Below are 22202 nucleotides of genomic sequence, written 5' to 3'. Positions count from 1 at the left end.
TTGCTATAAATTCTATTCTATTTTCTTATTCTATTCTATTTTGTTCTATTCTATGATTAGAATGTAGCCATGGTCATTTTTTATGTATTTTCTATGGCTACTTTTGTGCAACATTGGCAGAGCTTAGTCGTAGCCGATACTGTCAGCATTCACTCTCTGACCCTTTCTATTTTTTTTTTTTCTAGACCAAGTTTCTCTCTTGTTGCCCAGGCTGGAGTGCAGTGGCATCATCTCAGCTCACTACAACCTCCACCTCCAGGGTTCAAGTGATTTTCTTGCCTCAGTCTCCCGAATAGGTGTGATTACAGGCATGTGCCACCACATCCCGCGAATTTTTGTATTTTTAGTAGAGACGGGGTTTCTCCATGTTGGTCAGGTTGATCTCAACCTCTTGATCCCAGGTGATCCGCCCACTTGGCCTCTCAAAGTGCTGGGATTACAGGCATGAGCCACTATGCCTGGCCAAATTTTTTTTTTTTTTTTTCTTTTTTTGAGACGGAGTTTCGCTGTTGTTACCCAGGCTGGAGTGCAATGGTGCGATCTCGGCTCACCGCAACCTCCGCCTCCTGGGTTCAGACAATTCTCCTGCCTCAGCCTCCTGAGTAGCTGGGATTACAGGCATGCACCACCATGCCCAGCTGATTTTTTGTATTCTTAGTAGAGATGGGGTTTCACCATGTTGACCAGGATGGTCTTCAATCTCTGGACCTCGTGATCCACCCTCCTCGGCCTCCCAAAGTACTGGCAAATTTTTTTTTTAATGGATGAGAGTTTCTTATGTTGCCCAGGCTGGCCTTGAACTTGTAACCTCTCCTCCTTATGCATCAGGACAACAGGCCTGAGCCACCACAGCTCCCTCTGCCCCTTTCAGAGGAGGTTTGCTGACTCCTATCCTAGGAAACTTAAGATTCTCTAATTTTTTTCTCTTGCCTACCTTTCATTTTCCTGTTTTATTAATAGGATACTTTAGATCCAGAGAGGCCTTACTGAATCACATAAATGAAATATCTATCCAGGACTAGAACCCAGGTCTCTTATTTCTCACTTTAGTACTTTGAATTGTCATCTTTGTCTTTGTTTTAAGGCTCATGTTCACAGAAAGAGAGGGCCTCAGTGCTCGCTTCGGCAGCACACATACTAAAATTGGAACAATACAGAGAAGATTAGCATGGCCCCTGCTCAAGGATGAAACACAAATTCATGAAGGGTTCCATATTAAAAAAAAAAAAAGAGAGAGGTCCTCTTTGTGGATTTTTTCCCCCTATTTTTTAAGTGATTTTCCACATGATAAATTAGGTTCATGACCTAGGAAAGTTTTTCTTTCAGGTTCACAAACACAGAATTATATCACAATGCAATCTGTTTTAAAAGGCTACATTCTACCCAGTAACTCTCAGTTTGGTAGGCTATCATTTTGAAAACCAACACCAGTGAATAGAAAACAGTTTTTTTCACTCTATGCCTGCTTTTCTCAAGTAACCTAACCTTCCTATTTACTGAAATTTTCCAGAATATAATTGACCTTTTTAAAGGTGGTTGCTGGTTTTATTGTGCTAATTTCCAAAGTTTTAATACTGACAGTAAACATTTCAGAAAGTTTGCAGTTGTATATTAAAGAAGAAAAATATGTCCACATTAAGCGTCATTCTAATGTGATGTGTGCATCAATTTACTCTTTATGTTTCCAAGATATGAGGTCTTATTCTCAACCTTGATTTCCTCTAAAATCCAAATGAGATAAAAACTAAAGACGTCAAGCCTACAGTTTTACTCATGTATGTATTCCAAGCCTTCCATGGGTTGGCACAGACCATGATGATGGGACAGCAGCCCCTGCTGCACAATAAAACACATTGTTACCATTAAAATCTTGGTCTAAACATTTTTTTTACAGTCCTTTACTTGCATTGTGTCATTGGAATCCCTCTCACATTTTTTTTTTTTTCTGAGACGGAGTCTCTGTCACCCAGGCTAGAGTGCAGTGGTGAAGTCTCAGCTCACTCCAACCTCTGCCTCCCTGGTTCAAGCAATTCTCCTGCCTCAGCCTCCTAAGTAGCTAGAATTAAAGTCATGCACCAACACGCCCAGCTAATTTTTGTATTTTTAGTAGAGACAGTGTTTCACCATGTTGGCCAGGCTGGTCTCGAACTCCTGACCTCCTGATCTGCCCACCTCGGCCTCCCAAAGTGCCAAGATTACCGGCCACTGTGCCCAGCCTCTTCTCACACTTTAATAGGCCATTTACTCTGGAATAGTGGTCCAAAAATTGGCAGAATATGATTATTTAGTTGGTAAATTTATTTTAAATGCCAATGACTGGAATCTACCAGAGATACACTGAAGGTGGATTGAGGGATGGGCGCAGTCAGGTATCTGTATTTTTTATAAAGCTCTGCAGGTGATTTTGAAGCACACCAAAATTTCTCTGGTATTGAGGAAATTTTTCACATGACAATCCGGGAAACTAGGTTTCCTCAAACTAATCCTGGCTGCCTTGTTAAATTGCAATGTGGCCTTGAACAAGTCGCTTTGATAAGCAGCCAAAAAGGCGGAAGGGGTCTCCTATGGAAGGTCTCTGTTTTGTTTCATAGTTGTTGAATTTCTTTAGTTTTCTCATCTGTAAAAAGGAGGAGATAATAGTATCTACCTCGGGTTTGCTGTAAAGAAATCGCTTGTCACGTAATAAAACTCAAAAGTTAACTTATTAGATTTTATTATTATAGTTATTGTTAACAATGATGCCAAAATAATACAGAGCTATAATTCAGCATAATAGACATACAGTTTTTCCAAGAACAAGCTGGCCTCATTCATTCATTTAGATAAGTAATTGTTGCTACTCACCAGGGTCCAGGTACTACACTGCGCTCAGGACACAGGATTAGATACTATGGGGTCACTGACCTTAAGTTATGTCCTAGTGGCCAGGTGCAGTGGCTCATGCCTGTAATCCCAGCACTTTCAGAGGCTGAGGCAGGCAGATACCTGAGGTTGGGAGTTCAAGACTAGCATGGCTAACATGGTGAAACCCCGTCTCAATTAAAAATACAAAAATTAGCGGGGTGTTGTGGTGGGTACTTTTAATCCCAGCTACTTGGGAGGCTGAGGCCAGAGAATCTCTTGAACCCAGGAGGTAGATGTTGTAGTGAGCTGAGATGGGACTACTGCACTCCAGACTGGGAGACAAAATAAGACACTAAAAGAAAGAAAGAAAAAAGATTGTATCCTCCTTGTCAAAAGATAAAAATATAACCAAATATTGAAGCTGCTACTCTTTCTAAAGAAAGCCACAAGTGTTAGCTCAAAAGCCATTTCACCCACTTCTACAAAGATGATAATAACTTCTAATAGTTTCATCTCTCTTCTTGAGTAGTGTGGCATACACATATTAAACAAGACTGAATTTTTGGAGAACTCATTGCTGTATGAGTAGCTCAGATAAAATGAGCTAAGAGGGTTCAATGAAGTTCTCCTCATTCTGATGACACCGTCTTTGACTTTTATAAAGGTTTATAATCCTTGTTGCTATAATTTTAAAGACTTAATAATAATAGTGCTAATAGCCTTTTCATCATTTAAATGGTCTTCCCTTGAGAATTCCATTATTGCTTCTGATAAATTCCCTCTAGAAAGCATATGAGGAATGGGAAACGGTTAGATTATCATGAACATGTATAATATCAATGCTTCTTTTGTCAAAAATAGCACTGAGAATATTCAGAGATGTCATGCTCATTGTTCTATAAACTAAAACTTATGTTTTCTACTAAGTTACATAAGAATATAGATTGAACATACTTCCTTTTCTTATCAGATCTCTACTCCTCAAGGGTGAATTGAAGAAATTTCCCTGGGGGAGAAAAAAACAGATCTTACCTATGCAGAAGTCAAATAATAAATTTACAAAAATATTTGTAACACATATGAAAAATTAAATATACCTCATAGAAAATACAAAATACCTCATAGAAAATTAATTCAGATTTCATGAAACATTAATAACAATAACAGAAAATGAACAAAATGTATGAACAAAATAAAAATGGCTAGCAGACTGAAAGAATTATTACCACTAGTTATTTAAGAAACACAAATCAAGGTAAAATCACATTTTTATATAAAATTAGTAAAAGTTTTATTCTTTTTTATAATCCATAGGTTCATAGAGATAAGTAAAGATTTTAAATAGCAATATGAACACTGATAGGGTGTGATGATACCCTTATTCAATGCAGCTGCATTTATAAATGACAATTTTTTGAACATAATTTAGCAATAAAGCATCAGTCTTATGTATGTATGTACGTATGTATATATGTATGTTTTTGAGACAGGGTCTTGCTGTGATGCTCAGGCTGGTCTTGACCTCCTAGACTCAAATGGTCCTCCTGCCTCAGCCTCCCAAAGTGCTTAAATTACAGACATGAGCCACTGTGCCTAGCCAAACATCAGTCTTTTTTTTTTTTTAAAGATGGGGTTTCACCATGATGGCCAGGTTGGTCTTGAACTCCTGACCTCAGGTGATCCACCCACCTCGGCCTCCCAAAGTGCTAGGATTACAGGCATGAGCCACTGTGCCCGGCCCAAACATCAGTCTTAAACCTGCATGCACTCTTTTTATCAGTGTAGTCTCTGAAGGATGCACATGATAGAAACCTCCACTCCATACCAACTTAGGCTAAAAAGGGAATTCTTTCTTGTGGATTATATCAGGATAGATTCTGTTACTGAAGTAATGTTATTAGGAATCTGCCCCTTTTCATCTCTTGTTTCCACCTGTCCCTCTGTGCTAACTTCATACCAAGGCAAGCTCTCTCAGTGATTGCTGGAAAGTTGGGCTTGTGAACCCAAAATATCTGAGACAGATCTCAACCAATGTAGAAAGTTTATTTTGCCAAGGTTAAGGAGGTCCTGAGGATCATTTCTCAAGGTCCAGGGGAGTCTTCCAGGTCATAGGTGGATAAGAGAAAAAGGTTGCATTCTTTTGAGTTCTTGATAAGCCTTTCACTGAATACACAATTTATTCTGGCTCAGTGAATCTGCAGTTGTACAAAAACAATATGGCAGAGGAAGCAATCAGATATGCATTTGTCTCAGGTGAGCAGAGGGAGGACTTTCCGTCCTGTACTTGTGAAGATACATGGCGGGCGTTGTGGGGAATGGGGTGGGGAGCGAAATTCAACACAACTGATTTAGGGTAAAGATTTTGAGGCCACAGGAAATTTCCCTGTGGGCAAATTGTGAGGGAGGTATGTAGCTCTTTTATATTTTTAGCTATCTTATTTAGGAATTAAAATGGGAGGCAAGTTTGCCTGATTGTAGTTCCCAGCTTGACTTTTCCATTGATTTAGTGATTTCAGGGTCTCAAGATTTATTTTCCTTTCACAGGCTTATATCAGGTAGTCATCCCTAACAAAAAACAGTAGCTTTTCCACAGTAGTTTCTGGAAAAGCCCAAGAGTGAGCCCTGTTGCCTGAGTTAGATCTCATATTCAGTTTCCAACCAGCCACTGTGGCCAGGAGGGTAGAATGCCCTGATTGCCCACACTGGGGTCCTGCACAAACCTTGAAGCCAGGGATGGAGTCAGCTTTATCCAAGCTCCTTGGGATACAGTGTGATTCTCCAAAGTAAGGGGAAATGGAGGAGAGTCAGGAAAACTCAACAGATATTCACTGCACAATTTCATCCTTTAATAACACTCCTGTAAATCAACGTTAAGAAATAATAAATGCAAAGATTTACATACAAGTGCTTCATATAGCTTTGGTTATAATACTTTTGTTGTTGTTGTTGTTTTTGAGACGGAGTTTCGCTCTTGTTACCCAGGCTGGAGTGCAATGGCGCGATCTCGACTCACCGCAACCTCTGCCTCCTGGGTTCAGGCAATTCTCCTGCCTCAGCCTCCTGAGTAGCTGGGATTACAGGCACGCACCACCATGCCCAGCTAATTTTTTGTATTTTTTTTTTAGTAGAGATGGGGTTTCACCATGTTGACCAGGATGGTCTCGATCTCTTGACCTCGTGATCCACCCGCCTTGGCCTCCCAAAGTGCTGGGATTACAGGCGTGAGCCACCACACTGGGCCTTATAATACTTAAAAAAAAAAAAAAAAACCCAAAACTTTGAATAATACTATTGTTTGACAATAGGTAAATTGTAAATTAAGAAGTACAAAATGTATTAGGAAGCCATAAAATTATGCTTCAAATAGTTTTTAGTGCTTATGAGGAAAGTGTACTTTATGGTATAAAGTCAAAAAGGCAGAATATAATACATACAGTAAGAGCTCAACTATCTAAAAAATGTGCAGAAAACAAACCTAGGAAAATCTATGAAAATAATAATTAGTTCTAAGAACTGTTGAAATTTACTTATTCATAAAATAGGTTTTTTGGAGTATTTTTTTAATGGCAAAAATTTTTATTCTGAATATTTCTTTATAATTTCCATATTTTCCCATATTTTACAATAAGAAACTGAGAAGTGCCTTGCATTTAAATAGAAATTCCAATAACTTTACTTAAATTATTATGACATTCCAAGCATCATTTTAAGGTGCTTTTGGTTACCCTGTCTCATTTAATGTGTCTCTTACGTAGTCAGTTGTCAGTTTGATTTGCTCCATGAGGGTATTCCTCTTCTATAGGAGCCATAAATGAAATCTGTTGATTGACAGAGTGATTCATTTATTCATTCATCCAAGTACCTATGAATTGTTGGAGGGATTAAACAATAACCCCTAAAGGAATTTCCTAAAATTAGGAAGGTAAGAAAGCTTTTAAATTATCTTGGGTCAGTGAACAGGTTTTTGTGGTGATTAGAATATGTTAATTATTCTTTGTTTTAAGTAAATGAAGAGCTAAATGAATGTCAGCAATTCTGTCAAAGTCCCTGTGTGTAAAGAGGTTATGCTCATGATAGTAGCTTTCTATTGCAATCATAAAAATGATTTACAAGAGTGGTTTTTCTGTAAAATTTCAGTAATGTATCCTATGGTTAATTTTTAAATATATTATGAACGTCAAATATAATACTTATATACTAAATATATTCAGAGTTAGTTAATTTTCTTCATATTCACTTATAAATAATTTTTATTCCGCCTGCTGGTTGAGGTGGAATTTCTGGTCGAAGGATATCTGTGGCTGCTACTTCCAGAACCTTCAGCTTCATAAGAGGCAGTAGTGCCTTTCCAAGCCTCAGGGGAGACTACTGTGGCCAACTTCCACAACCAAAGAGGGACAGCAGAGGTTTCCTGGTCAAGATTATATGAGGAGAGAATGTGGAATGATCCTTAAGGCCAACTGGGTGCAGTGATCTGGGCTATATAAGGATAACTGGATCAGGGATGGTTACAGGAGCCAACAGGAGCACACATAGGAAATTTTCTTTCCTTTTATTATGACCTAGAATTTTATTATATATTTACTGAAATTTGGCCTAACAAAGTAGGTCATGCCAGTCTGTAACCCCAGCACTTTGAGAGGCCAAGGAGGGAAAATCATTTGAGGCTGGGAGTTCAAGACCAGCTTGAGCAAAATAGCAAGATTTAAAAAAAATTAGCTGGGCCAGGTGCGGTGGCTCATGCCTATAATCCCAGCACTTCGGGAGGCCGAGGCGGGTGGATCACGAGGTCAAGAGATCGAGACCATCCTGGTCAACAAAGTGAAACACCATCTTACTAAAAATACAAAAATTAGCTGGGCATGGTGGTGCGCGCCTGTCGTCCCAGCTACTCGGGTGGCTGAGGCAGGAGAATTGCTTGAACCCAGGAGGTGGAGGTTGCGGTGAGCCAAGATTGCTCCATTGCACTCCAATCTGGGTAACAACAGTGAAACTCCGTCTCAAAAAAAAAAAAAAAAATTACCTGGGCATGGTGGCACACTCCTGTATTACAGCTACTCAGTATGCTGAGGCTGGAGGATCACTTGAGCCCAGGAATTTGAGGCTGCAGTAAGCTATGATCATGCTATTGCACTCCAACTTGGGCGACAGAGCAAGTCTGTCTCTAAACAGAATAAAATAATAAATAAGTAAATATATAAAATAATTTTTATGGCTTTAAATACTAATTTTTATTATTTATCACTCCTGGGCACATACAATAAGAAAAATATGAGCAAAATACATAGATTAAAATATTACTTAAAACTTTCTCACATTTGAATTCTAATTATTTTGAGAGACTCTGAGTTTTTGATACCCCAGCTTTTCCTTATAATAATATAATCCTGGGCTGGGTGAGGTGGCTCATTTCTGTAATCTCAGCACTTTGAGAGGCTAAGGCGGGTGGATCAGGAGATCAGGAGTTCAAGACCAGCACAACCAAGATAGTGAAACCCCCTCTCTACTAAAAATACAAAAATTAGCCAGGCGTGATGGCACGCGCCTGTTATATATATGTAATATATATATATGTTATATATATGTAATATATGTGTAATATATATACATGTTATATATATGTTATATATGTAATCCTTTGTGTAATGAAGAGTATTAGTGATGTAGTATATTTTCAATTCAATTGTGAAATATGATATACATACAAAAAGTATATAACATATCAGTACAGTTGAACAAATAATTAAATTTGAACCCCTGTATCAGGAGAATACTATGAGCACCCCAGAGCCCATGTTGTACTGTCTTTTTTTTTTTTTTTTTCTTTGATAGAGTCTCTCTCTGCCCAGGCTGGAGTGCAGTGGCACAATCTCTGCTCACTGCAACCTTCGCCTCCCGAGCTCAAGCAGTTCTCCTGCCTCAGCCTCCTGAGTAGCTGGGATTACAGTCATGCGGCATGATTCATGCCTAATTTTTGTATTTTTAGTATAGATGGGGTTTCACTATGTTGTCCAGGCTAGTCTCGAACTCCTGACCTCAAGTGATCCACCCACCTCCCAAAAGGTTTCCCAAAGTGCTGGGATTACAGGCGTGAGCCACCACGCCTAGCCCAATGATGTTTTCTCTTTTCTGTTTATATAATAACTACAGTCTATTTTTATGATAATTATTTCTTTGCTTTTTACTATAGTTTTATAAACTATATTTGCATCTAAAAACAAAGATTTCTCTCTGTTCCCTACCTTTCTTTCTGTGTCACAATGGGCTCTGAATAAGACAAGTACCTGGGCCTCATCCCATTGACAGGTAGATTGTGTTGAATGTAGTCATGAAGTCAAGCCCATTCCTACCAGGAATGACTCCTACCATCAATGACTCCTATCAGGTCACTGATGGGTTCTTCCCAGACTTGAAACCAGGAGCTAGTCAGTCTATTCAATCTCCTGGTTAGCTCAGTACTATAAAGGGGTGTAGGCTACTAATCTGACCTCTGATGGAGTTGTCAATAGTAATCACTGAGCTCTTTTTTTTTTTTTTAAATAGACACAGGCAGTTTTGTGCTGCAATGACTTAGCATAGTTTTTGAGCAGGCCAGAGGAGACGCAATGCCAGCTTCTTCTTTTTCCCACCTAAAGCAAAGCAAGGTGACAGATGCTACGTGTCTATAGGACCAGAGCTTAGTGTGTCCAGATAACTTAATACTCATTATTAACGTGGCTTCTAAAATTCTGAAGATACACAGACAAATAGGTTTTCATTTCTGTCTTTATGAAAATTGCATTATTTTATACTGTACCTGAAGAAATAAAGTTTCTTTCAAGCTGATCTCGTGTATTTTCTTAAAAGTTCTATTGCGTAGGCTGGGCATGGTGGCTCACATCTATAATCCTAGTACACAAAAATTAGCTGGGCATGGTGGTACCTGTCTATAATTCCAGCTACTCAGAAGGCTGAGGCAGGAGAATCGCTTGAACCCAGGAGGTAGAGGTTGCAGTGAGCCGAGATTGCACCACTGCACTCCAGCCTGGGCAACAAGAGTGAGACTCCATCTTAAAAAAAAAAAAAAGTTCTATTGTGTTCCCAAGAGATTTTTGTTCTTGATAAGGAGATGGAAGAGCCTGTTGAATACAGTACTCCAATTCCTGTGCCACCCTCCATATATTTACAGCAGGGATTGAGGAATTCTGCCCTTTAAGCTGCATTTACAGTGCTTACTAATAGAGGGAGAGATCAGACCATGGAGAGAAGCAGGAGAACCAGGATAAGAACGCCTTGGTTACTTCATGCAGCTGGAAGTAGACTGAGCATGAATCTTGTGAACCTTTTGTTAATGAAAGAAGATGTCTTCTTGTTATCTGGAAGAGAGGAGTTTGCAGTCCCAGTGAGAGGAAGTGCTAGTTTATGGGGCCTTGAAGTAAAACAAATCTAACTTGCTTAGTATCTTACAGCCAGGTTTCTCTTTTTTGTTTTTGTGTTTCTGAGACAGGACCACAGTCTGTTGCCCAGGCTGAAGTGTAGTGGGATGATGACAGTTTACTGCAGCCTCAACATCCTGGGATCAAATGATCCTCCCACTTCAGCCTCCTGAGTAGCTAGGACCACAGGCCTGTGCCACCTCTCCCAGATGCTTTTAAAATTTTTTGTAGACAGGGTTTCCCTATGTTGACCATGCTTGTCTTGAACTCCTAGGCTTAAGCAATACTTCCACTTTGGCCTCCCAAAGTTCTGAGATTACCGGTGTGAACTGCAGTGCCTGGCTGAGCTGGGTTTCTCAACTTCATCACTATTGGCTTTTTAGATCAAATAATGCCTTGTCTTGGGGGGGTCTTCCTGTGCATTGTAAGGTAAAGATTTAGCAATATCCCTAGCCTTTCCCAACTAGACACCAGTAGCACCCTCCTCACTGCCCAGCTGTGACCAGGTATTGCTAAATGTCCCCAGGGGAGCAAAACTGCCACTGTTTGAAAACCACCAGCTGAGATCTCCTGAACACCTGAGGCCTTGAAAGATAAGTAAAGATCTTCTCTTCCTGGGACTAGGGAATCTAGAGCTCTTTTTGTTCTGGTATTCCACAATTCATAGGTATGCATGCAATGAATAGAGTTAGGCACCTCCACAAATGAAGTATGGACAAAGGGCAACCAGTATCTTAACACCAGGCAGAATGATAAAAGAAGTAGGAAGCAGCTAGAAACTTTATAAATGGGGAGAAAAGAATGGAAACTGTATCCAAAGGGAGGAACGAAGACCGGGTGAGGTGGCTCATGCCTGTAATTCCAGAACTTTGGGAGGCGGAGGTGGGAGGATCTCCTGAGGTCGAGAGTGCCAGACAAACCTGGCCAACATGGAGAAACTTAATCTCTAGAAAAAATACAAAATTAGCCGGGCGTGGTGGCACATGCCTGTAGTCCCAGATACTTGGGAGGCTGAGGCAGGAGAATCTCTTGAACCTGGGAGGTGGAGTTTGCAGTGAGCCGAAATCAAGCCATTGCACTCCAGCCTGGGCAACAAGAGTGTGAAACTCCGTCCCCCATAAAAGGAATGAGAGATGATTTCTGACAAGATGGAGTGATCAGGCTCAAGAAGTGAAGCCCCCTCCAAGGGAAGAACTCTATGGATGGGAAGGAGCTGTGAAATTGTTTTAGCTGATTCAAACACTTCTCTTTCAACTTTCATCTTCCAGTATTTTCTGTCTCATTTACTAGTTCTGTTGCCCCTTAGTCACTCACTTCAGAAACTTTGGAGTCATTTTTTGCAGTGACTGTCTTCAGGAAGGAAGGGATTTAAATAGGAAGTTTCTTGTCTAATAGAAACATCAGTGCCCACAGTGGGACCAAGGTTACTCTGAGTGTTGAAAGGAACACTTTTCGTTGCATGTTCTGGCAGGCTGGCAATAATTTCTTTCCTTGCAAGCATGCTTGCTACCACAACCTAAAATATGTTTCATCAAGAGGGAAGACTCAAACTAACACTAGATAAGAGGGGAAAAAAACTAATAATATACAACTCAGCCAGGTGCTGTGGCCTACGCCTCTAATCCCAGCACTTTGGGAGGCCGAGGTGGGGGGATCCTGAGGTCAGGAGTTCGAGACCAGCCTGACCAACATGGTGAAACCCCATCTCTACTAAAAATACAAAAATTAGCCAGGTGTAGTGGCATGTGCCTGTAATCCCAGCTACTCAGGATACTGAGGCAGGAGAATCACTTGAACTGTGGAGGCAGAGGTTGCAGTGAGCCAAGATCACATCACTGCACTCAAGCCTGGGTGACAGAGTGAGACTCCATGGAAGAAAACAACAACAAAAAGTCTGGGCGCAGTGGCTAATGCCTGTAATCCCAGCACTTTGGGAGGCTGAGGCAGGTGGATAACGAGGTCAGAAGTTCAAGACAAGCCTGACCAACATGATGAAACCTTGTCTCTACTAAAAATACAAAAATTATCTGGGTGTGGTGGCACATGCCTGTAATCCCAGCTCCCCAGGAGGCTGAAGCAGGAGAATCACTTGAACCCGGGAGGCAGAGTTTGCAGTGAGCCGAGATCATGCCACTGTACTCTAGCCTGAGTGGCAAGAGGGAAACTCAGTCTCAGGAGAAAACAAAAACAAAAACAAATATACACACACACACACACACACACACACACACACACACACACACACAACTCATAAAGCACATGAGTTCAAAGACCCACATATTCTGTAATGCCATGTAGAGGCTCTTTACTGCCGGGAACTCTGTATTCGGCAAAGGTAATTGTCATGGGTCCAGGGTCTTAACACCAACAGGTAGGTTACTGGTTAGTGCTCCTGATAGGCTCAGATCCACCCTTTAGTACAGCTGGGACTCAGTCTAAGTTATCCATTTACATTACCAGAGGTCTTTTGCAGAAAGGATAGAGTATGGATCCATCTCACCTGTGATGGTTAATAATGAGCGTCAAATTGTTTGGATTAAAGGATGCAAAGTATTGGTCCTAGGCATGTCTGTGAGGGTGTGGCCAAAGGAGACTGACATTTGAGTCAGTGTACTGGGAAAGGTAGACCCGCTCTCTATCTGGGTAGGCACCATCTAATCAGCTGCCAGCATGGGCAGAATAAAAGCCGGAAGAAAAACGTGGAGAGACTAGACTGGTTTAGTCTTCCAGCCTACATCTTTCTCCCATTCTGGCTGCTTCCTGCGCTCCAACATCAAACTCCAAGTTCTTCAGCTTTGGGATTTGGACTAGCTTCCTTGCTCCTCAGCTTGCAGATGACCTATTGTGAGACCTCACCTTGTGACTCTTTATATATACATCTATTCTATCAGTTCTATCCCTCTAGAGAATCCTAATACACCACCCAATGATCAACTCTTTTATTAAAGCATGGCTTCTAATACTAAATCACTAAAAACCATAATACTGTCACATTCAAGGCATCTGGCTTAAACACTGTTGCATTGTTTACAGTGGGTCGTAGTAAGCAGAACTCAATAAATGTTAATTAATTGAGTCCATGGGTAATTAAATGAGTAAATGCATGGATACACTCAGAGCTTAGAATAGTCTAGTATTAACATTTGTCCTCAAACATGGAAGCACTTTACTTTTATTGAGCATTTGCTCTAGGATCAAAGGAAATTTTAATTAGAGGATGGCATTGGTCTTCTGCTGATACTCTTGTATCAACTGAAGCACCCATCCTACAAAAATTCTTGAATGTTAGCTAGATTCAACACAAAGCTTTCCCTTTCTCTTTAGAGACTTTCCCTAGGTTAAATGGCAACCAGGAACTACCTCCTCTACCTTGAAAGCTACACTACTTTAACACTGGCCAGTGACTGACTGGTGTGGGAATCCAAAAGTTCTCTACTTTGCCTCAAGGTGACTCAAATCTTTGTTTTAATTCATGTACCAGATCTTCCAGTGAAACAAACTAAAGCTGCTGTTCAGCTGACACCACACTCTCTCTAAGCTTTATTTTCTCCTGCTTTATTCCTCTTCCTTCACTCCTCTTCTCCTGAAAACACCCTTCCAATGAAACTTTTGAACAAGACTGTGCTTACATGAGGAATCCTACAATTTGGGTGCTATGCAGGCAAGTTAAAAAAAATGCCTTAAGCTCTCAACATCCATGAAATATCATTTTACATAAATTTTCAGAACAATGTGATTGTTAAGGAGAATTATTGTCAAGATGTCTATATTTTACAAAATCTGCTCTATATAAATGTACTAAACTAACTACTGTGTACTATGCTCAATACCTGGGTGACAGGATCATTCACACCCCAAATCTCAGCATCACACAATATACCCAGGTAACAAATCTGCACATGTACCCTCTAAGTCTAAAATAAAAGTTGAAAGAAATGCACTGGGTTTTCTCACTGGGGTTAAGTAAGTTAATAAGACAAGATCGCTTCTTGGTCAGGCATGGTGACTCACACCTCTAATCCCAGCATTTTGGGAGGCCGAGGCGGGCAGATCGATTGAGGTCAGGAGTTTGAGACCAGCCTGCTCAACATGGTGTAACCTCATCTCTACTAAAAATACAGAAATTAGCCAGACATGGTGGTGCATTCCTGTAATCCCAACTACTCAGCAGACTGAGGCAGGAGAATCACTTGAACCTGGAAGACAGAGGTTGTAGTGACCCAAGATCAGGCCACTGTGCTCTAGGCTGGGTGACTCAATGAGACTCTGTCTCAGGAAAAAAAAAAAAATCCCTTCTTCTAAGAGGTTAGCAGGGGAGATAGGCAAGTAAACAATGGGGCTGCTTTAGTGTGGTAACCAAGCTGTGGAGCTAGAGAGAAGCAGTTATTAATCTCATCTGATGGAATGGGGGAATCTTCCCAGGAGTGGTCACATTTCAGATGGTTCCTGAAGGGGTGAGTAGAATTCTGAGAGGTGGAAAAGGGGGAAAGGAAAATTTGGGGTATAGAAAGGCTTCTTATGTGGCTAAAGTAGGTGCTTCTCTGGAATAGAGGCCAGAAGCTTGAGCATTTGGATAGGATTACTGTGAAGGGCCTGGGATGCCATACACAACTTTGTTTTTGTTTTGTTTTTCTGAGATGCAGTCTCACTCTGTTGACCAGGCTGGAGTGCAGTGGCATGATCATAGCTCACTGCAGCCTTCCAGGCTCAAGGAAACCTCTAACCTTAGCCTCCCAAGTAGCTGGGACTATAGACGTGTGCCACCAAACCCAACTAATTTTTTGATTTTTATATAAAGTATAAAATCCATACTCTATGTAGAATCAATCAACATAGTGAGATATCACTATGTTGCTCAGGCTAGTTTTGAACTCCTGGGCTCAAGCAAACTCCTGCCTCAGCCTCACAAAGTGCTAGGATTACATGTGTGAACCACCACACCTGGCCCATAAATGATTTTTTTTTTTTATCTCACAATTATAATGCCTCTCTGCCCTTCCCACTGATTTCCACTTCTCTATACATTGCTTTATTCTTCTTTCATTCTCATAAACTAATTTCAGTTCATGTTACAAAGCATTCAGCATGGTGCTATACCCTACCATGCTGAAATGCTTTGTAATATGAACAAAATTAGAGAAGGGAGGCCAGGCTTAGTAGCTCAAGGCTATAATCCTAGCACTTTGGGAGGCCGAGGCGGGTGGATCACGAGGTCAGGAGATCGAGACCATCCTGGTCAACATGGTGAAACCCCATCTCTACTAAAAATAAAAAAATTAGCTGGGCATGGTGGCACATGCCTGTAGTCCCAGCTACTTGGGAGGCTGAGGCAGGAGAATTGCTTGAACCCAGGAGGCGGAGGTTGTGGTCAGTTAAGATTGTGCCATTGCACTCCAGCCTGGGTAACGAGCAAAACTCCGTTTAAAGAAAAAAAATTAGAGAAGGACAAGAGGAGAAGAAACCTTCAATTTTCACCTTTGTCTCCTTTCTTGGGCATTAATGGAGAGAAGAAGAAACAAAATTGGTAGAAAAACTGTAGCTTCTATAAAAAGTTGAAACTCTGTCCCTCAACTAGAGAGAAAAGAAACTCACATACTGAGCATCAAGTTCTACTACTAAATATGTGAAGCACTTTTGAATCAATTCATTTAATACTCACTCATTACTTCATGGGATGTGTAACTGTGATTATCTTAAGTATGAAGATAAGTAAACTGAAGCACAGCAATTCAGTCCAGGGCCGAGGCCATGCAGCTGCTGTGAGGTGGCATGCTGTGTCTACAGATTTTGCCTCTGTGCTGCAGGTTCCCAGGAAGCACTAACGGTGCATGCCGGGGGCCAGAGCATTGAGAATCTAAGAATTAGGCCCTGAAATCCTGGGGTAAAGCAAAATAGAAAAAGGATTATTTAACCTGAGAAAGATAACTGAAAAAAGGGAAAGAGTATTAGTGATAGGAGAGAAATGTTAAAAAGAAAAATATGCTTTAAAAACATTAGATTGATTATAAATTATTATTCTCTCTAATAAGATATAAGTGTTAATTTTCTCAGTATTTAATAAAAAATACAGAAAAACATTTGGTAATTTTAAGTATATATATATATATACATACACATATATACATACACCTATATTTCTTCTTTTTTTTTTTTTGAGACAGAATTTCAGTCTGTCACCCAAGCTGGAGCTCAGTGGCACAATATTGGCTCACTGCAACCTCCGCCTCCAAGGCTTAAGCAATTCTTGTGCCTCAGCTTCTAGAGTAGCTGGGACTACAAGCATGTGCCACCATGTCCAGACATTTTTTTTTTTTTTTTAATTTTAGTAGGGGCAGAGTTTCACCATGTTGCCCAGGGTGGTTTTGAACTCCTGAGCTCAGGCAATCCACCTGCCTCAGCCTCCCAAAGTGCTGGGATTAGAGGCATGAGCCCTGTGCCTGGCCCATGTCATCTTTTTGTTGTTTTCATATGTAGGTATATATACCTAATATAGGTATATATACACGCACACATACACACTTACACACATACTTGAAACTACCAAATGTTTTCTGTTTTTTCTATTACAAAACACACGTGCGTGTGTGTGTGTGTGTGTGTGTGTGCGTGTTTTAAGATCGTAAGGCAGACTTTATTTAAGGAGGCCATGGTGCTAGGTATGGGAACCGCTGCAACTCAGTCTTGCAGTGGGAGGTAGAGAATGGACGCAACTCCCTGTATATTTTGATCTTTGTTTTACTTAGGCTTAAATTATGAAGCAAAACTCAAGAAAAAGAAGACTTTAAAAGAAATGGTTATAATCTTGTAACCATGTAGATGGCTTTAAATATTCACCATCTAAAATGCTTTAAAAGTATTCCCAATAAAGTATTATTTACATTTCAACTCTATTAAAATTCCTTATTTTTCTAAAAGTAATATATTGAATTATTTTGAAATGTTTTCATCCACATATAATTTATTTCCTAAAATACAGTATTATTTTCCCTGTGGATTAGCATTGCTAGGTTAGACTTGGCTCTAGAATGCAATGGGAAGTATTAGATTTCAGGCAATCAGGGCAGATTTTCTGCCCATGCACAGTAGATAAACACACATTATACTATTAACATATATTGTATTTCTTCTCTCTTCCACTTGGGAAAACAAAGCCTACAAATCCTATTTATACTGTTAGCAATGGGGTCTTTGTTTAGTGAACCTTATAGAGTATCAGGTGTTTTTTCTTCTTGGGTCCTTAAACTGAAACTTAATTGTCCCATGTCACATCTGTTCACATCAATCAGGTTACATTATTTTCCCTACAATGTGTTCTTTGAGTTGATATGATTGATGTGACTAAATATGATGGATCAAAAAGGTCTGTCAGGCACCACAAAAATTTCAGAATCTCAGGTCTGCAGGCCAAAGAATCTCTTTCTATGCATAATTTGAAATAGAGTCAAATTTAGAAGAGCAATACGGTTCACCCGATTAAGAATTTTTGACGCTAATTCTTGACAAACTCTTTTTGATGATAAAGTATGAGTAATTTCCTATGAGTAGCTGAAGTTTGGGAGCATTGCCCTGCTGTAAATCAGATACATTCAGGAAGGAATTAGAGTGGAAAGGGATTTACAGTTGCAAGACTGGGTTTGGAATCCCAGCTCTTCATGTTCCAGTAATCGGCCTTACAGAAATTTCTTTAATTCTTGGGACCACAGTTTCTCATCTGTATCGTCTATCACTTGAAATATTGTGAGAATACCAGGAAAGAATATAACTAAAGGAAAGGTATAAATTACAAAATATCATGACAAGACTCCACAGGTTTCTTCAGAGCTTAGACTGGATAGGAAACTAATTATTTTAAAACACACAGAAAGGGTAATGATTAAAATAATTAGGTCTTTGATACCCAGGAGAACCACAAATTGTGATAGGAGGTCAAAAGATGGGTGGTGTAGAATGACTCCCACTCTGCATCCTTTCACATCTTGAATAGCTACCTTTCTATTTTAACCATCATAGATTCTAACGTCAAAAATCTGAGTGGTCATTCTTGCTGAAAATATTCTCTTCTCAGCTGATATATTCTTGACTCGTATTTTCACCAGTTTAACTGTAATTGTAAAATTAAAAATGGGGAAGCTGCATCAGTGTTCTCAGAATTGTCCAAGTGTCATTATAGTTTGGAATTTTCTCATTTCTACATTCTATTCTTGCCAAAGACATCTGTTCAGAGTCTACAAGTGACTGTGAATTCCTCTTTGATTTGCTTTTATAGATGGCCTGATGTAAAGTAACTTATAAGTTTTCGTATCTGTAACTTTAGGCTAATCGTATCTATAATAAACATCAGACACATGGTCATGAGCAGAATGAAGAGCTGTATCATTAACTAGAAGTTGGGGCAGGAAAAGAAAGGTAGTGGCTGGAGAGTGAAGGTACAGGGAGAAGAACCTTTGCTGAGGGATCAAGGTGCTCATATTTGGCAAAGAGGGCCTGCTTTCTACTAAGGTCAATTGTCGTTGGAATTATCATTCTATTTTCGCTTTAACCTTGCAAAGACATTTAAGCCCTCTGTGTGTCAGTCTTCTCATGAATAAAATTGTCACTTCTATAGTTAAACTTCTGTTTTTTTGTGAGGTTACCAATTGACTGCAACAACTGAAATGTGCTTCTTTGTGTCTCTAGGTAGTCAGAAAAAAATTAGAAACCAATTACAGCCCAAATCAGCATCAAGCAGTAGGATCCAAATATTCAATTTTTCTCTTTAGGTAACTTCATTTATCCTGTATTACTCATATTCTTTTGGGATTCTGCTTCCCTTCTGGGTTCCTCCCCAAGTAGCATCTTTTGGAAGAATAGTGGGGTCACTGGACCACTAGTAGCATCTTTTGCAGTGTGTTGAAGTTATTAGTTGGGGTTACTAAGATAATTAAGGGAAATTGGTCTCTTTGACCCCAGGCTGGTCCTTGTGGATGGAGGAGTGCACTGGCTGGTTTATTTCATTTCTGAGCTGTGTCCATTGATGATATTTATTGTTGACAATGATTGCAATGAACTTGTGTTCTCTTTATTCTGAGCTCAGTGAGGACTTTGTGTTCTCTTTTCATTGGTTTGGTTCCACCTTGGCACCCCTTAGTATGGTCTGAACTCCTTAACTCGTTAGAATGTTCTGCCCTTCAAACCCCAGCTCCAAGAACTCTTATCCTAATTACAGAAGCTACTTCTGACAAGCTCTCAGATAGAACTCAAGAGTTGCTATCAAATTTACCTGGCATGCTTCTGTCTCCAGTTTTAAGAGGTAGTCTCTTTTTTTTTTTTTTTTTTTTTTTTTTTGAGACGGAGTTTCGCACTTGTTACCCAGACTGGAGTGCAATGGCGCGATCTCGGCTCACCGCAACCTCCGCCTCCTGGGTTCAGGCAATTCTCCTGCCTCAGCCTCCTGAGTAGCTGGGATTACAGGCACGCGCCACCATGCCCAGCTAATTTTTTGTATTTTTGTAGAGACGGGGTTTCACCATGTTGACCAGGATGGTCTCGATCTCTTGACCTCGTGATCCACCCGCCTCGACCTCCCAAAGTGCTGGGATTACAGGCTTGAGCCACCGCGCCCAGCCAAGAGGTAGTCTCTTTCCAAATTCCCAAAAATAGAGTAGGGCCAGATCTCCTGCATTTGGAGTTTATCCAGTATACCTGTGTTCTTTGGAAAGAAGACTGGCGAAGGTATATTAGGATCCACGGGTTATACTTCCCACACTTCCTTTCTCCCTTTTCTTTCTTCTATCTTCCTCCCTCTACCCCTCCCACTAGAAAGGAAGAACTTTTATTTTCTGTATATTGTATTCTCCTTTTCTCAATAGATCTACAAGACTTACCCTACCTGTTATAAATAGGGTATCGTTTTTCTCCACAGGAGAAATCCTATGATCTGGTCTATCATGTTGTAGGGTTTGGGTTATTAAAAGTGAGTCTAATCTTTGTTAGATCAAGTATTAATTGTTTATATTACTTTGATCATTTAAATAAAAATAAGAGCTAAACCATATAGTGAAATATTAAAACCTTCTTTTTTCTTTTTTTTTCCCCAAGATGGAATCTTGCTCAGTCACCCAGGCTGGAGTGTAATGACACAATCTCAGCTCACTGCAAGTGAGCTCCCAAGTAGCTGGGATTGCAGGCGTACACTATCATGCCCTGCTAACTTTTTTTTTTTTTTTTTTTGAGATGGAATCTCGCTCTGTCACCCATGCTAGAGTGCAGTGTCGTGATCTTGGCTCAATGCAACCTCCACCTGCTGGGTTCAAGCAGTTCTTCTGCCTCAGCCTCCCGAGTAGCTGGGACTACAGATGTGTGCCATTGTGCCCTGCTAATTTATTGTATATTTAGTAGAGACAGGGTTTCACCATGCTGGCCAGGCTGGATCTTGTGATCCTTCCGCCTCGGCCTCCCAAACTCCTGGGATTACAGGCATGAGCCACCATGCCTGGCATTTTTTGTATTTTAGAGTAACCTACTTTGAATATCTGCTAACCTGGCTTACAGTGTTTATCCAGGATCACCCTTCACCTGAGGATTCCCTTTGTCTTTCTCATGGCTTATATTTTCCATTTCCCATATCCTATATCTTTGTTTTTCTAGGTTTATCTATTCAATTGTTGAAACATATTTTCTAGTAATTTTCTGAGAAATTGTACCAGGAAGTATATTTTCAGGCCATTTTTCCTAAAAATATCTAATTATCTGATGCCTAGTTGTATAACTATATATGGAATTCTTGGTTGTAATACTTTTTCTTTAGATTTTTAAAGGCATTATTTCAGGGTCTTCTATCTTCCATTGGCCATTGAGAAGTCTAAAGTTATTCCTTGTTTTTGGGGGGAGGAGAATATTTTATTAATTATATATAGGTAATATACGTATAGCACCAAATTTAGAAGCAAAAAAAAAATGGTAACTAAGAAGAGAAAAGCTGGTCTTCCTCACATTGCTTCCCCCCAGTCACGTTGTTTCCTATCCTTGGGATTGCAAGAACTATTACCAGCTTTTTGTAATATCTAACTTTTGAGGATATTCTATGTATATCTATATCTATGTATCAATGATCATATCAACCTAAATCCTGTCATTTGCACAAATTTTTGTGTGGTGTAGTATGTGTGTGTGTTTTATGCATTATACTCTGCAGGAATCAGAAGGCTTTGGCTAAGATATTGCTTAAAAGAGAGGCACTAGGCTTTGATATAACCATTCATGTCATGTGTTCATTGATGTATCATTCAATCTCTGCTATACATCATCAATATTATGGATCTCTCAACAAAAGCAGTGCTTTCATTATTTTTAAAATATTATCTGTGCATTGTAGAAAGAAGAATATCTATGCCCTTCATATATATAGACACATTCCATACACACACATGCATACATATATATTCCAGTTCTTCTGAATGAGTAGTATTTCATTTTACTATTAGATTTTTCTTTTCTTTTTTTTTTTTCTCTCTTTCTTTTTAAGATGGGATTTCTCCATGAAGGCCAGGCTGGTCTTGAACTCCTGACCTCAGGTGATCCACCCACCTCAGCCTCACAAAGTACTAGGATTACAGGCGTGAGCCACCGCACCCGGGCTTACTATTAGATTTTTAATTCCCAAGAGCTTTCTCTGTTGTCTGAATATTTGTTTATAATAAAATCCAGTCTTTTATTGTGTGTCTGTAATATTGTTTCTTTTCTCTCAAAGGAGATTTATGATAGTAGCTTTGTCAAGGCAATTAAAATACATGTGGGGATTTTAAAAGGTGATTGAAAACTAAGCACCTGAATGTGGCTTGTGAATACTGTTAGTGTCCAATAGGGAAGCAGAACCTCTAGAAATATTAAGGTATTTGTCACAGGGATTATACCTAAATATTTGTGGGAGGAGCTAGGGAAGTGACAGACTAGCAGATCAGATAA

The 22202-nt window shown here is 39.9% G+C and overlaps 1 non-coding gene across 1 annotated transcript; it reads left to right on the top strand.

Moving 5' to 3' along the window:
* The first annotated feature begins 1113 nt into the window (after positions 1-1113).
* Positions 1114-1220, top strand: LOC118153242 (U6 spliceosomal RNA). Its single transcript, XR_004742499.1, has one exon. It is a non-coding gene; the product is annotated as a U6 spliceosomal RNA (small nuclear RNA).
* Positions 1221-22202: the final 20982 nt, after the last annotated feature.

Source organism: Callithrix jacchus, chromosome 4 (genome assembly GCF_049354715.1).
Source record: "Callithrix jacchus isolate 240 chromosome 4, calJac240_pri, whole genome shotgun sequence".
Lineage (NCBI taxonomy): Eukaryota > Metazoa > Chordata > Mammalia > Primates > Cebidae > Callithrix > Callithrix jacchus.
Note: the sequence above shows the minus strand (reverse complement) of the source record. Positions and strands in the feature narration are given on the sequence as shown.